The sequence below is a fragment of the Diadema antillarum genome, unplaced genomic scaffold (genome assembly GCF_040938485.1).
Source record: "Diadema antillarum isolate AM-2024a unplaced genomic scaffold, OU_Dant_1.0 seq00002450_RagTag, whole genome shotgun sequence".
In the NCBI taxonomy this organism is placed as follows: Eukaryota; Metazoa; Echinodermata; class Echinoidea; order Diadematoida; family Diadematidae; genus Diadema; species Diadema antillarum.
Window position 1 is genome coordinate 94,412 of NW_027273057.1, and position 15,275 is coordinate 109,686.

Below are 15,275 nucleotides of genomic sequence, written 5' to 3' on the forward strand. Positions count from 1 at the left end.
TACAGACAGGAAATATCATTTCTGATAATTTGCACTTTTGCACGGATAATGTTCATGTGCCCTTTTTATTTTGTGCCTTTGCCATCGCTGCAGGTGTCTTTGGTAACGAGGCCAATGTAGTGGAGTATCCTCGAGCCAACAACGCGGACAAGACGCAGCGGCGGAGGTCGGACGATCAGCAAGGGGACGACCTGCCCGAAGTCATCGGCCACCAGTACAAGCAGAACCTGGACTACGACAGCATGGAAGAGGAGGTGAGTCTCTGTCCACAGTGGAAAGCTGCATTCACGCTCCATAGTGATCAGTACTTGTTTGATGATGCAAAAAATTCATTTTCTTTGCCACTGTTCACGTTTGCCATTAAAAAAAAAAACACAGAAGAAAAAAAATAGTCGCTGAGCTGCAAATGATGGAGTTTGACTATCCAGACTGTCCATGCCTAAACCATGACGGGAGCCTGACCATAGGCACCTGAGTTTGGAGACCTAGCTATATATATTTTTTTTCCTTCTTCTTCTTCTTCTTCTTCTTCTTCTTCTTCTTTGTGAGTTCACACACAAGATTTAACCGTTTTTGCATTACGTTGTAAAAATCAATTGTCAAAAACTGTCAGTTTTTGGTGTTTGTTAACGGGCCTGAAGACTGCCCTCTTCCTCTCTGGCGTCCAGTCATTGGTGTGATGCGGCACGGAATCCACCTGCCCTCGTGCTCAAACCCGACACCTGTCGTTGCAATCAGTGGCACAGCACAGATTGCTGGTAATTTCATTACAGCAGCCTTGCCCTTTGGGTCGCTCTTAAGGTGCAACAGCAGATTATAAGATGTTAAGATCTCGCCTTTAAGGGGGAAATAAAAAAGAAAGCGAGAGAGATGGGGAGAGAGGGAGAGTGTGTGCATGTCATGTGAATCAAGAGACAGGGAGAAATGAGACAGTGATGTACGGAATGCCTTAGCATGAAAGAGGAGATAGTAGAAGGTTTCACGGTGCACCACATATTCTTTCTAGGGTAAGTGTGTGGCCCTGAAAAGGGCCTACCCAATCCCTCACACTTACCCTAGAAAGAATACGTGGTGCCAGCACCGTGAAGCCTTCTACCACCCAACGTTCTACCACCACGGAAGCCTTCAAAGATTTCATAGAGGAGATATTTGTCACATTCACGCTTTGTATTCACATTTGCAGAAGTGTATTCCTACAGAGAAAGTAGAGAGTAAAAATCACCTAGGGTTATGCTGCATGTATTTGAAAGATTGAAAAGTGTTGCTATGTATCAAATAGTCTTTAACTGATTCTGTTAACAATCAAATGAAGAAAATTTATCCTCAAAGTTTCCTACAAGCTTTCCGAGCAAAAAAGGCCAAGAGTTTCCTGTTCTTTTCTTTCTTTCTTTCTTTTTTTTTTTTTTTGGGGGGGGGGGGGGGGGGGGGGAGAAAAGCAGACATTAAAATACTTTAATGTGCACTGAGTGCGAATGTGTCCATATGAAATGAGTTTATTTACTTATTTGTTTTTTGGGTTTTTATCGTTAGCATATCCCTTGTGTTCTTATCTTTTATATGTGTGTATTTTTTGTGTTTTATGGTGTAGATGTGTTGTGATTGTGGTATTTGTGAGTACCTTTACATCTGTGTGTGGATGTGTGTGTGTGTGTATGTATCAAGTTGCAATTTGTTATTTTTGATGATTTGGAGCTTTGCACAACCATCAGTGATAAAATGTGTATCTTCGTTGGAGAAGACTTTAAAAAATAGGGGTGAAAATATGAATCATTAATGACCCTATTAGCTAAACAATGGAGGTCACTCTCGTTTGTTTCAAGGCACAAGTGATGAAATCTGACCCGTGTGTTGTGTGATGTGTTAAAAGTAACCTTGCGATCATTATCTCATATTTCATTCTGCACTTTTATATGTGCACGCTACATCATGGTCAAATTGATCACCTAGATTATAACAGAGTTAAGGGCTGTCAGTCAGTGTTGATGACTAGAAAGTGTATCACGGCCAAAAACTTCTGCTTTCCTTCTATGCAGCAAGGTAATAGCATCGGACGTCAAAGTCATTTGTGTGATTGATGAAGCATATCTCGAGTGGGCAGGAAATTATGAAAGGGAAATGAAACAGGTTCTTTACCCATTTTACAGTAATATATTCTCTGAAGGTTTTTGCGTTTAAAACAGATAAGGATTAAATAGTGGAAGGGGGCGGGGGACATGATTTCAAGCTTGCAAAGGAATAATGGACATATTCCTGCTTGTTTCATTAACTCTTTGTTCTTGGAGTGGGTAAGAATGCCACAACAGTGTTTTATCCCATGCACTTGTGCTTGACTAACCTCGCTACCTTGTGTAATAAACCTTGCTATAAGTCACAGACGAGCCAACATGTGTAGTCAGAGACCAAACTCTCACTGGGCAGGACTGGAACGCGGTAAATCTTCGATCGGCATACCTTGCATGTACAGCAGGAGAGGGGAATATTCTGTTGTGCAGTTGACATGGTTGCACAGTCGTGTTGATTTTCCAGTGAGAATGTTTGCTCCTAGAGTGTGACGGTCGCTCTTATGTCACAGTAGACAGAAAAATGATGCATGGCGTGTGACATATGTTCTTCTGTCACAGTTTGATCCAAGAAGGACATATGTTCTTCTGTCACAGTTTGATCCAAGAAGGACATATGTTCTTCTGTCACAGTCACAGTTTGATCCAAGAAGGACATATGTTCTTCTGTCACAGTTTGATCCAAAATGGACATATGTTCTTCTGTCACAGTTTGATCCAAGAAGGACATATGTTTTAATGTCACTGTGTGACCCAAGAATGACATATGACGTGACATATGGCATACAGTATACATTACACTTAGTTCTTGTGTCACAGTGGGACACAGTAATACACCGAGATAAACAAACTATCAATTTCTGCCCTTGTAGCCACACTGTAGATCCATACATTGAACTCTTCTGCTAATTTGTGAGATGACTGTGCCTGATGCATTTTAAAAGTTATGGAGGCATTGAAAAAAAAAAGATGCAAACAAAACTGAAAGTTTTGAGCTGGCTTACAGTACAGTGGCCATGTGTAGGGGGAAAGCTGTTTACATCACACATTTCGGGAATTGGGACTCGTGAGACAGTTGGTGGACAGTGTGATTGAGAGCAACATTGACTGAATGAGAAATAAGTATCCTCTTTTTTCAAAAAGAGAAGTTAGTAATCATCTGCCTTGGGACCCAGTATGCAAAGCATTCGTGTTGTGGGAGGCAATAGAGAGCTGGTAATTTTGCGAAAATGGATTGACACATGAAAATTGTGAAGATAACAATGCTGAGAAATTTACAACACATAATACAATTACAAATATTTATCTTCTTTATTTCACTTGTAAGCATTGTAAATGCTGGGCTAGCTTGACAATAGTTTTGTATTTCAAGTAGAAATGTCCAAACAAAAATTAATAAATGAATAAAAATAAGCATGATATCCTGGATTTTGTTTAATTGAAAGAGAATTGAATTCCATCTGAAATTCCATTAGGAATATTGTCTCTGGTTCTTTCCCTATTTGAAGGTTCAGATTACCACATTCAAGAGTTAGATACCATCTGGAGGAGATATTATCCTTCTGGGTTTAGTTTAGCCTGTCAATCCATGATTAGCAACATTCTTATGTAAGTAACTACAATTGAAATAGCCACAGAAGGAAAACAGTTATATAGCTAGAAGTCTGCCCTCTGTGTGAGTAGATTTTATTGACACTTCTCAAAGTGATTTCATTATCACGCATGGATGAATTCACTCATGGCTGTTTAAAGCCCAGGAAAATGTGCATGGCAATTCACTGCAGAATCTCTATGTATAGTAAAACAAATCTTCCTAAATGCCCTGTCTGTGATATATCAGTGCTACTTGGATAAAAACTATGACACAATTTTATAAATGAGTGAGATTATACCAAATACAATAGCTAGTGATAAAAAAAAAATAATAAACAGGCAATCCATCTGTGAAAGCTATTGATAGTTGGTAAAAGATATTGCACCAGAATGTGGTCTGGGCATTTACACTTGAAAGGTGTTGACAAAAGTGGTAAGATGTGTGTTATAAAAATGTTCTCCTGCTCAGGACTCGCCAAGTATGTCCATGTCCAAGGCTACCATGGACCGGATGACCAGGAAGAAGGAAGAAATAGAGCAGCGGAAAGCAGAGAGGAAGGCAGAGAAAGACCGGCAGGACTCGGAGCTACGAGCGCTCCAGGAGGAGCGCGAGCTCCAGCGACGGGAGCGGCAGGAGCGCGAGAGGGAGCAGGCGCGGCTGGAGGCGGAGAAGCAGAGGCGGGAGCGGGAACGCATGAAGGAGGAGAGGGAGAGGCAGCGGGAGGAGAGGGAGCGCCAACGGGAGGAGCAGCGGCGGGAACGGGAGGAGAGGATGCGGGAAGAGCGGGAACGGCAGAGGCAGGAGCGGGAGCGAGTGCGGGAGGAGCAGCAGAGGCAGAAGGAGGAGATGCAGCGGGCCAAGGAGAGGCAGAGGGAGAAACTCAAACAGCTGGAGCTAGAGAGCGTCATTGACAACGATGATGCAGAAGGTGAGAAAGATATGCTTCTTTCTAACTCTACACAGTGTTCCACTCTCGGTAGCTCGTAGTCATTCACTTTTGACGTCTTTTGAGCTTTACTGCATGTTGTGTTTCTCTTCTTAAAATTAGAGCCAACTTTGCCAAGAAAAACTTGTGTTATATCAGGAGTCTTCCGTTCTTCATGTCTTAGATGCCTTGTAGGAAACCGATGCTTACTTACTTTGCTCTAGTAGACAGAAATGATCATAATGTATGTGGCCATATATTATTTATAGGACTGTAGCTTAATCCTCTCTTTATTCTCCCTCAATACTGCTGTTACTGCTTCTATTACCCGTTATCAGCACATATTGAACTGTTTTGACTACTTTTCCTTCTCGATTCCTCAGTGCAATGCTATGTGTTATTATGCATGCATTGTCAATAAGCCAAGAATCTTGATGTTTTTTATCCGGACAATTGAAATCAGTTTAGGCAATTTCTAGTGGTATAAAGTACAGCTGAAAATATCAGACACATAATGCATCAGGCAGTTGCATTGAAAGGAAAGGGACATGTTACTGTATTAAAAGCAGTGTTCATGTAATGCAGTAGAAAAAAAAAAGCATTTGGATGCATCACAGATTTTCGCTTGCAAAATTGATAATGTGACAGGGACTGACTGCATTGCATTGGCTCTGAGTCACATACCGAAATTAGAAAAATGTGACGGTTGTTGACAAATTGATTGATTATTGATATTGCCATAACAACCATTGGGAGACCAAGAAACTGGACTAAAGTTCCCCCGCATATACTCAAGGTCTGTGTGCGTGTGTGTTGTGACTGAATTGATGACTATCATGGACATACCTGTCCATGTGTGGTCTTATTGAATTTTTTTGATTGTTTTTTTTTGTTTGTTCAGAAATCCCCACTAATATGTTTGGCTTTCCCCAGACTGTTAAGCCTGTGTAATGAAGTCATTACTCACTTGAATATCATCTACATTAATGCGGTGTTCAAATCGACAGTCTATTCTAAAATGGTGATCAAACTTCTGATGTGAGTATCACTTTGCTAATGTGGTATTTTTTCTGGTCCGAACAGAATCACATTTTCGCCTGAATATTTGCAGCACAATACACCATTCTTTTTGGCAATCCTTGAACATTTTTCTGTCTCAAGGACCGCCATATCTAAGCTCATTATCATTTGCTCTACCGTCCTGTGTCACAATGGTACATAGATCTTGCCATCAACGGTGCCACACTGGATAGCATACATCGGACCAGCCCTCCAAGTAACAGAGTGGTGACCAAGCCTCCTGCAGCTGCTACACCGCCGAAGAAAAAGGCCAGCGGGTAAGTCAACTCAAAAAGTGTAGAATAGATATATCATGTTCAATGTAATCTTAAATCCTCTTCTGTAATTTTTGTCCCCGCTCTTCTATGCGGGTCTTCAGTGAAGAGCTGATTCACAAAGAGAGAAGGACACATATCAACCTGAAATTGATTTGTTGGGAGGTATATATTTTTTGTGGACCAGGAAAATTGAGGTATAAGATCTGGCGCCACAGATAATGTCCCGGGAGTGTGCTGATTCTTGCCTGAAAATAAACCTGAATGTTGCATGATATGAAAAGTTTTGGAAGGAATTGAATTTCAGTATAATGATGTTGTGTTTATCTTTGCTAGAGAAATTAATTGTGAAATGTTACTTTTTCACAAAGGTGATTTTAGCTGTATGCCCCGTCCTAACATGTATCTATGGAGAGGAAGATGTATCCTGTGGTACCGGTGTCATATGACATTCATTTTGTCTTTTGCATGAAAAAAAATTACAAATCACAGGATTTCTGTGAGCAAAGCTTCTGCCAATCCAGCCGCCCAGTCCACAAGTTCGCTACCCCAGAATGACCCCCAGAGCCGCGAGATGAAGCCGCTGAGCAACCTGGATGCAGCCATCAGGGATTGTCTGAGATACCTTGGCCAGGATGACTGGTATGTCCACCACCTGACTGTCTGTGCCTTCCATTCTCTCAGAGCTGGAGTCAACGCACTTTCAAGATTTCCTCCGCCATAGCCATCCTCTCAAACTTTGTGAAATCTGCTAAAAAAACAATAAATCATTTATTTCATTAGTTTTGGCGTGGGAGTGAGATATTAAAGAGCAAATTATTTTGAAACGTTTTAGAGAGAAAGGATGTCATGCAGCGGTTGTCAGCTTGTTTGCCCCAGCATCTGAATAATCTAGTATCTCATAGAAAGACCATGATTGCATTACACATTAACGTGCAGTTATTTGTGACACGACAAATTAAATCATGGTTAGTCCCAGAGTTTCAAAGCTTATGAACACATTGATGTTGATGTATCTTCCACAGGGATACTACAACATATTTTTGAGAGTGCATTATACTCATTAAGATGATTAAAAAAAAAAAAAATTAGTACCGATGTGAACTCCAAGGCAAACAAATGATATGTTTATATTTTCCTGTAGGCCTGGCAACAAGGTGACAGAGTGTTACGTCTGAGGTTTGCTTCTCTGTATACCTGTTCAGTAGCAGGTTTGTGTGTGTAGCATATGGGACACAAATGACATCGATTTTAATCACACCTTGTTCAAAGGCAAATTAGGCAAAGCTGGGCCATTCACCAACTTTATTTGGGACAAACCTCGACTAGAGTTGTGCTAAAGGTCAAAAGTTGGATTGTAGCATTTCGTCTTTGAAGGAATAACACACCAAGTACTTCCCCTTGATATTGTCTGTTCAGATTTGTAATAAAACAAAATGTTAATCATTTGTCAGTATGACATTAATCCCTTTAATTTCCTGTTTTCCCATGCTGCCTCTCCCTCCCATAATGTGTCTTACAGGGAGGTCAAGTTGGATGGCCTTTTCATCGCCCAGCGCCTCGCCCATTTCCATGGCAACGACCTTGGTCCTCAGCTGCACACCATAACTGTGGCTGTCCTCAATGAGGTCAAGAACCTGAGATCCTCTGTATCCCGAGGAGCAATCTCCTGTCTGGAGGAGATGTTTGTCGGACTCGCCACCCTCATGGATAAGGTATGTTCAACTAAATATTGGCTTTCACTAAGCAAGAATTTGACTCTTATGAATATCTAAATATGTCACCCAAGTATGGCCTTCTTCAGGTAATAAATTGGTGAGATTTAAAGGACAAGTTCACCCTCATAAACATAAGGATTGAGAGAATGTAGCAATATTAGGAGAACACGTCATTGAAAGTTTGAGGAAAATCGGACAATCCGTTCAAAAGTTATGAATTTTTGAAGTTTTTGTGCAGTAACCGCTGGATGAGAAGACTACTGCAGTGTATGAATAACTTAGATGTCACATGCGTACAACAATATAAGGAAAATATAAAGAGAATTTCACAAAATTCCATCTTTTGAAAAAAGTACATATTCCCTTGACTCGTTACCGACATATGTTAGGGGTAATATTATTCCCCCTGCCTTTAGAAAGAGACAAATCAAGTGCTCTTTTATTTTGCGAAAAAAGTGAAAATATGTTGAATTTTCTTTACATTTTCTTTATACTGTTGTACGCATATGACTCACAAGCTGTAGTAGTCTCCTCATCCAGCGGTTCCAACACAAAAATTTAAAAAATTCATAACTTTTGCATCGATTGTCCAATTTTCCTCAAACTTTCACTGATGTGTTCTACTAATATTGCTGCATTCTCTCAATCCTTATGTTTATGAAGGTGAACTTGTCCTTTAATTGTATTGCATTTCGATGTTTTTCAGTGACGAGTGTGAAGATATAATCATATACTAGAACATGAATATGTCAACTCACAATATGCTCTCATACCTATCTTCCTTCACCGCATGGAACATGGTCAGCCATTTTGAATACAGCACTCACCAGATTATCGGGAATTGCTTTGGTGGAACAAAATTAAGCACAACAAACTTTTCCTCTCTTTTTTTAACCTCTCAATCAGACCTACAAAGTGCTCAATTTGGATATAGTTCGGTTAAAACACTTGTTTCTCCCGTTTATGTCTGAAAATTAGTGCTCAACCCATTGGTATATTCACAGGAATTGAATTTCTTTACTAGAATAGTTTCTAAACAGCCCAAGATACCAGTAGATTCTGCTGATTGCACAGTCTAAACATTTGCTGTTGGTCAGTAGGACTCTGTGCATTTTGATGCGATACATGGAGGAATTTTGAGCTCGAAGAACAGGACTTTTGGGTAGATTGCTGATGACCTGCCAAAAGGTGATTACTCTGCAGACAGATAGTGATTGACCATTGGTCTTTCTCAACCTGCAGGACCTTGACCAGATTTGCCGCATCCTCCTGCCCAAGGCAGGGGAGAGTAACGGCTTCATCAGGGAGGACGTTGACAAGACACTGGAGGCCATGGTCAAGAACGTCAACCCACAGAGGGCGCTTGGCGCGCTCATTGCCGCAGGAGCAAGGTGAGAGGCCAAGCAGTGGTGTAACGCCTCAACAAAATTTGATTTCATCACATTTCTGCCTACAGTGTAGCTTCTAATTGTTAACGACAAGTTGCTGCCGGAAATCTCCACTGGCTGTGTGTCGGTGTGGGTCTCATGAGTTTACACATATGCTGCTTTCATGCTGAACTTTTATGTTTGTCCCTGACACGTTGGAAATAAATCATACCAATTTAACATAGATTCTGCTGAATGCCCTTGCCCATCCAGAAACAGATAAGGGGGAGGGAGAGAAGGACAATTTACCGATTAAAAATACTGGGTTATGGTAGAGTTAAACTTCTCCTGGTTTTTTCTCTCTCCACTTTGTCTGCACTAATATGAATTATAAGCATATCTTTTTCAGCAACTTTGTGAATAATGTGTGACATATTGTGGGAGCTGGGCACCTGTGAATGTTCATCATCATCATCATCATCATCGTCATCCATTTCTTACCTTTTTCTCCATCCTTTCTGTTTTCAGTCACAAGAGTGGAATGGTGAGGAAGACCACCAGTGTCTTCCTAGAGATGCTGGTTGAGCGCATGGGACCCGGGAGGATCCTCAGCGGGGTCAAGGATGTGACAGACAAGGTCCTTCCGGTCACCGCCCAGCTGGCCCTCGACAACGGTCAGGAGACCAGGTGAGATGGAGTGGAGGGTTTCTCCTCGAATCCTATCGCAGCTTTGATCGGAGAAGATACAATCTGTAGTTTGACTTTCCCTGCGTGGCTACACAGAAGCTGTGTAACAGTCTGTAGAAATGCTATGTTTGATGACATGTTACACCAATTGAAATATATATCAGTAATCCAGAGAGAAATCAGTGAAAGAGGTTTTTTGATGAATCGAGGAATGATCAATTGGCCAAAAGAAAAATGTATTTGGATGTTCCCATGTTTTGTGATATCAAGTGATTATCTTCACCTATGTACAATCACATGGGGCAGAGAAGATGAATACTTCTAAGTCTCCATTTTTTGGAAAATACATTTTTATCTTCTACAATTTCAAGACACCATACAACACTTTATATTGTAGTAGGTAAAATTTTCTGCAGTTGTTACCAATAGTAACGAGTAGCTATTGAGCGGGGTACTGCTGTAGCTACTAGCCTTGAATGGATTTTGCATCTAAACCCCTATGTGCTTTATCTGCTGATTAGTATGCGTGATTAGTGTGTCTTTGCCGATTGGCTCTTATGTGTGAGAACTAATTCTCTTGGAATGAAGATAAGCTTATCCCTGTTGAGTTATCATGGCTTTCCTGTTTGACTAAGGTGCATTGCTTCACCCGAGTGGGTTTGCTAACTTTACAGCTAGGTAAAGTTTGGATGGATTTCAGTATGCCTATTGAAAAGCATGGTTTGTTAAGCCAAGTGCCTACATGTAGGTACGTAAGTGGTTGAAGTGTGATAGTGATATAAAGTGTCCCACTTTTGTCCTGACCCCATCAATGACCTTTGACTTCTAACCGATGGACACCTCTCAATTGTGTACAACGTAGGTACTATGCACGCCGGATCTTCTTCATGCTCATGCACCATGAGGACTTTGACAGGCTGATTGACAAACATGTTCCATCCAAGAACATCAAAAGTATCAGGGACATCTTGGAGAATCTCAAGAACAAGGTTTGTTTCTTACATACAAAGACAACTATTTCATGTTTCCATGTAAGAAAGAACAACAACAAACAACAAACAAACAAGCAAACATGCAAGCAAACAAAAACAACCAAACAAACAAACAAATGAAAACAACCAATCAAACAAACAAACAAACATTAGATGTACATAATCTAATTACCTCTACATGTGTGTGTGTGTGTGTGTGTGTGTGTGTATGGGGAGGGGGGGGTTATTACTATATAGAGGAACAAGATTAACCTTATTCCACACACGCTTTAGAAAAAGAAATTAATTAATTGTGGTGCCCTTACTAATTCTAGAACAGCAGTTGTATGATCAAAATCATGAAATATGAAATCCTGTCAGTTTTCATGGAGGCATATCAAAGAGACATGAATGCTTGTAGGCTATTATTAGATCCGTGAAAATGATACATCATAATCTTGGTAGAAACGGCACATATCTTAACGAGATACTGTTTCTCAACAGTCAGATATGATATCATGCATGTATATGCTTGAATACGTCATTATGTGCATACTGATTGTGATGACTCGATATGCATCTTACAATGTCATGCTTCTTAATGGAATACCAGAGGTCCTTGTTTGTGAATATTTGTATACCCAGGAGATATCTTGCACTGATAACATGCTTATAATGTGTTTACACGTATATCAAATGCTCCTCACTCACCGTGCCCATTACACTGCAGGGTCTGGGTGACTTGCCATCAGACACATCCTCTGCCAAAGCTCGCCGGAGCAACCCCAACAGCCGAGCCAACTCGGGGTCACATGCCTACTCCAGGGACCGCATCGACTCAGGGTAAGCAAATTAGGCAGCAATCTATCTCTCTGTATATCTATCTATCCATCTAACTATCTTTCTATTCATCTGTCTGTCTGTCTTCCTAAACATATCAAAGCTACCTTTTTAGCAGTACACATACCCTGATGCATTAGAATACCAACACTAATACGAAAGTCTAGGGCTAAAAACAAAATAGGAAATATAATGGTTATGTGTTTGTGATGTAGCATTGCTCGAGATCTCCTGCTTAGAGTCGTTAAGAAAGCATTGAGTGATGTGTACTCCAACAATGGCCCATATGCATAGACCCAAATTAGAAATACTTTCCATTTATGAGAACAGACTGTCTTTGTGACAAACTGTTCAGAATGATCCAGCAAAACTAATGAGTCTTGAGCATAATCTGTATGTAGTTATATGCTTAATGGTATGTGTCTTTCCTGTAAAATCTAATATTTTGTTAGAAATCATTGTTGATAAAACTGTTGATGTTATATGTGACACACTCTCAAGCCAGAAAAAAGGATTTCAAGCCCCCATAGTATGGGGAGACATACACATAGGTGGCTCGATTAAATTGAACTTCATTCACTGCCCACCAGGGTACATTTGAAAACCAGGGCATCAACGAACTTGTGCATCGAAGTGTATGTTCATTGATGACAGTCAACTCAAGTTGAGATTCTTTGGCTGTGTGTGAAATTACGTAGAAGTCAGTGATAAAGCTGTGCACAACTTGTTAAAGGGGATCCTAGAATATATCCGGGGCCAGGCCAGCCTTCCCAGTCCATGGCATCTCCCCGCTACCAGATCTCTAGGAGAGTGAACAGAAGTTTATTTTTGTATATGCAACAGCTTGTTATGCTCGATCCTTCTCTTTAAGTTGTCCGTATACTTTGAATGGCAGGGAGGTACAGCACACCCCTCCTGGTTCGATGAAGAAGGGCAAGCGGTCTGGGGGCACAGTGCGGAGCGAGGACAGCGAGATCGTCAAGGGGCTGTGTGAAAACCTGGGTGCCTCGGACTGGATGTCCCGCCTCAAGGCCATCGAGCAGCTGCAAGAAATGAGCGAGACTCATGAGGAGATAGTCACTGCTAACATCATCAAGGTAAAAAAAAAAGTTATCAAACATTTACAAAAATCAAATAGAAAGTTTTAAGCCAAGTGCTTTGATGGTTTGAGAAATATTGAAGTGGATCTGCAACATTAGTGATCTTTTGTGAAGATGGTTCATAGTTACTGAAATTTCTTATTTCATTTGTTGCAACTTGGGTAATTCCCAAGAACTGTATTCCTGACCAGCTTCTCAAAGCCTTCCCATTTAAAACCATAGGGTCACTTTTGCAAACACTTTAGTGGAAGATTTGGTAATGTTTTCATAGGACGTTCCTAAGGGTAATGAAAATGTTGAAGAGTGATGATTACAATAGCTGCAATAAGTAATGTTCATACATGTCCCCACATCACAGTTCTCTCTGAACAGTGTTGAGATGAATTGAATGCTTCAATGATTGAATGATGTATCGAAATATTGAATGATATATCGAAATCCGGAGAAATAGTAATGTGTATGGCAGATGGCTCGTGAATTGATACAGGGGGAATTTTATCAAATGACATATTTTTATACCCCCGCCAAACGAAGTTTGAAGGGGGTATATAGGAATCAGCGGACGGTCGGGCGGTCGGGCGGTCGGGCGGTCGGTCGGGCGGGCGGGCGGTCGGGCGGGCGGTCGGGCGGGCGGTCGGGCGGTCGGTCGGGCGGTCGGTCCGTTGCAAATCTTGCGTCGCCAACTACTTCCTCAGTTTTCAACCGATTCCCATAAAACTTGGCGCAGATGTGTGCCTTGGGTTGTAGATGTGCAAGACGTATTTTTTGACAGTACCCAAAAGTATGTTGCCATGGTAACGGCATATTATGGGCAAAAATGGGTACAAATCTTGCGTCGCGAACTCCTCCCACAGTTTTTGATCAATTTTTATGAAATTAGGTACAGATGTTCATCTGAATATGGTAATGTGCAAGACACATATTTCCGCAGTGGCAAAAAGTGCGTTGCCATGGTAACGGCATGTTATTGGTAAAATATAGGGCAAAATGCTTCATGGCAAAACTGCTTCATCAGTGTTCTTCCAATTCTCATGGAATTCATATTGAATGTTTGTCTTAGGATATAGGTCAGCATGACACATTTCTTGACAGTGACAAAAAGTATGTTGCCATGGTAACAGCTCACATATTATGAGCCAAAATGATGGAAAATTTTGTGTTGCAAACTACTTCCTCAGTTTTTGCCCAATTTCCATGAAACTTGGTACAGATGTGTGCCTTTGGTTGTAGATGTGCAAGACGCATTTTTTGACAGTACCCGAAAGTACGTTGCCATGGTAACGGCATATTAATAGCAGAAGATCAAGGAAAGATCTTGCGGATTTAACCACTTCCTCAGTTTTTTGACCAAAGCTTATGAAATGTGGCACACACCTTGATCTTGGTGGGAAGATGTGGAAGACATATTTTTCGGACGTGTCGGAAGCTGCGTTGCCATGGTAACGGCATATAAATGGCAGAAGATCAAGGAAAGATCTTGCGGATTGAACTACTTCCTCTGTATTCGACTGAAGCTCATGAAATGTGGCACACACATTGGTCTTGGTGGGAAGATGTGCAAGACATATTTTTTGGACGTGTCGGAAGCTGCGTTGCCATGGTAACGGCATATTAATGGCGGAAGATCAAGGAAAGATCTTGTGGATTGAACTACTTCCTCAGTTTTTGACAAAAGCTTATGAAATGTGGCACACACAATAGTCTTGGTGGGAAGACGTGCAAGACATATTTTTCGGACGTGTTGGAAGCTGCGTTGCCATGGTAACGGCATTTAAATGGCAGAAGATCAAGGAAGATCATTCCTTGGGTAAGACTGTCGTCACGGGGCGGGGGTATTAATCACCTTCAGTGATATTTCTAGTTTTATCTGCATCCTCCTACTTAAACTGTTGAGGATGGACTGACTTTTCTGCAACACGCATTTCCAATAGACACATGCCCGAGTATACTCGGGACTCGTCCTCAACGGGTTAAGGTTAACGTACAAAAACATTAAAAATCTTAAGAGAGCAGGTGGTGTAGTAAGGAATCCTGAAAAATGTCCTTACACACACACAGTCACACACATTTTGATCTTCAGAATAGCCATGAGTGATTTACTGTATCAATAAACCCAACGTCCCTTTGTGCACACAGATATTCGACAAATTCTCATCGAGGCTGTCAGACTCAAACAGCAAGGTAAACACGGCAGCCTTGGCAACCATGAAGGACATCGTGCCCAGACTAGGCGAGTCGCTGTCTGTCGTCGTCAACAATGTCGTCCCCATCCTGTCCAGAACCTGGCTGCCAAGAACCCCAACATCAGCCAGACCAGCAACGACATTCTAGACCTGATCCTGGAACATGTTGGTGAGTGACGAGAACTGGTTTTCAGTGTGCTGGCTGTTTTGTCTGTCAGTCTGGCTTGCTCCATTTGTGGGAATTGTGTGCAAATTTTTGTGTGGTTCAGTGCACTGTGTAATCTCTGTTGCTGGTAAGCAGAAATCTACTCTGGAAATCTAGGTCAGTCTTTACTAAGTGGTGTTGACAAAGGCTATCTGACGTATATTCATATCAAAGTGTTAGGCTTGGGAGGGGGTGGGGAGGACCTTAGAAGTGTTCTGTTACATGATTTACAATTTCAGTGTTGTTGATTTTTGTACAATGGCAAAGGTTAGTCTAAGAAATCAGCAGTCA

General features: G+C 41.3%; 1 pseudogene; it reads left to right on the top strand.

The window, feature by feature from the left end:
• Window positions 1-14,948, top strand: part of LOC139714816 (TOG array regulator of axonemal microtubules protein 1-like) — an 86,459-nt pseudogene extending 71,511 nt beyond the window's left edge.
• Window positions 14,949-15,275: the final 327 nt, after the last annotated feature.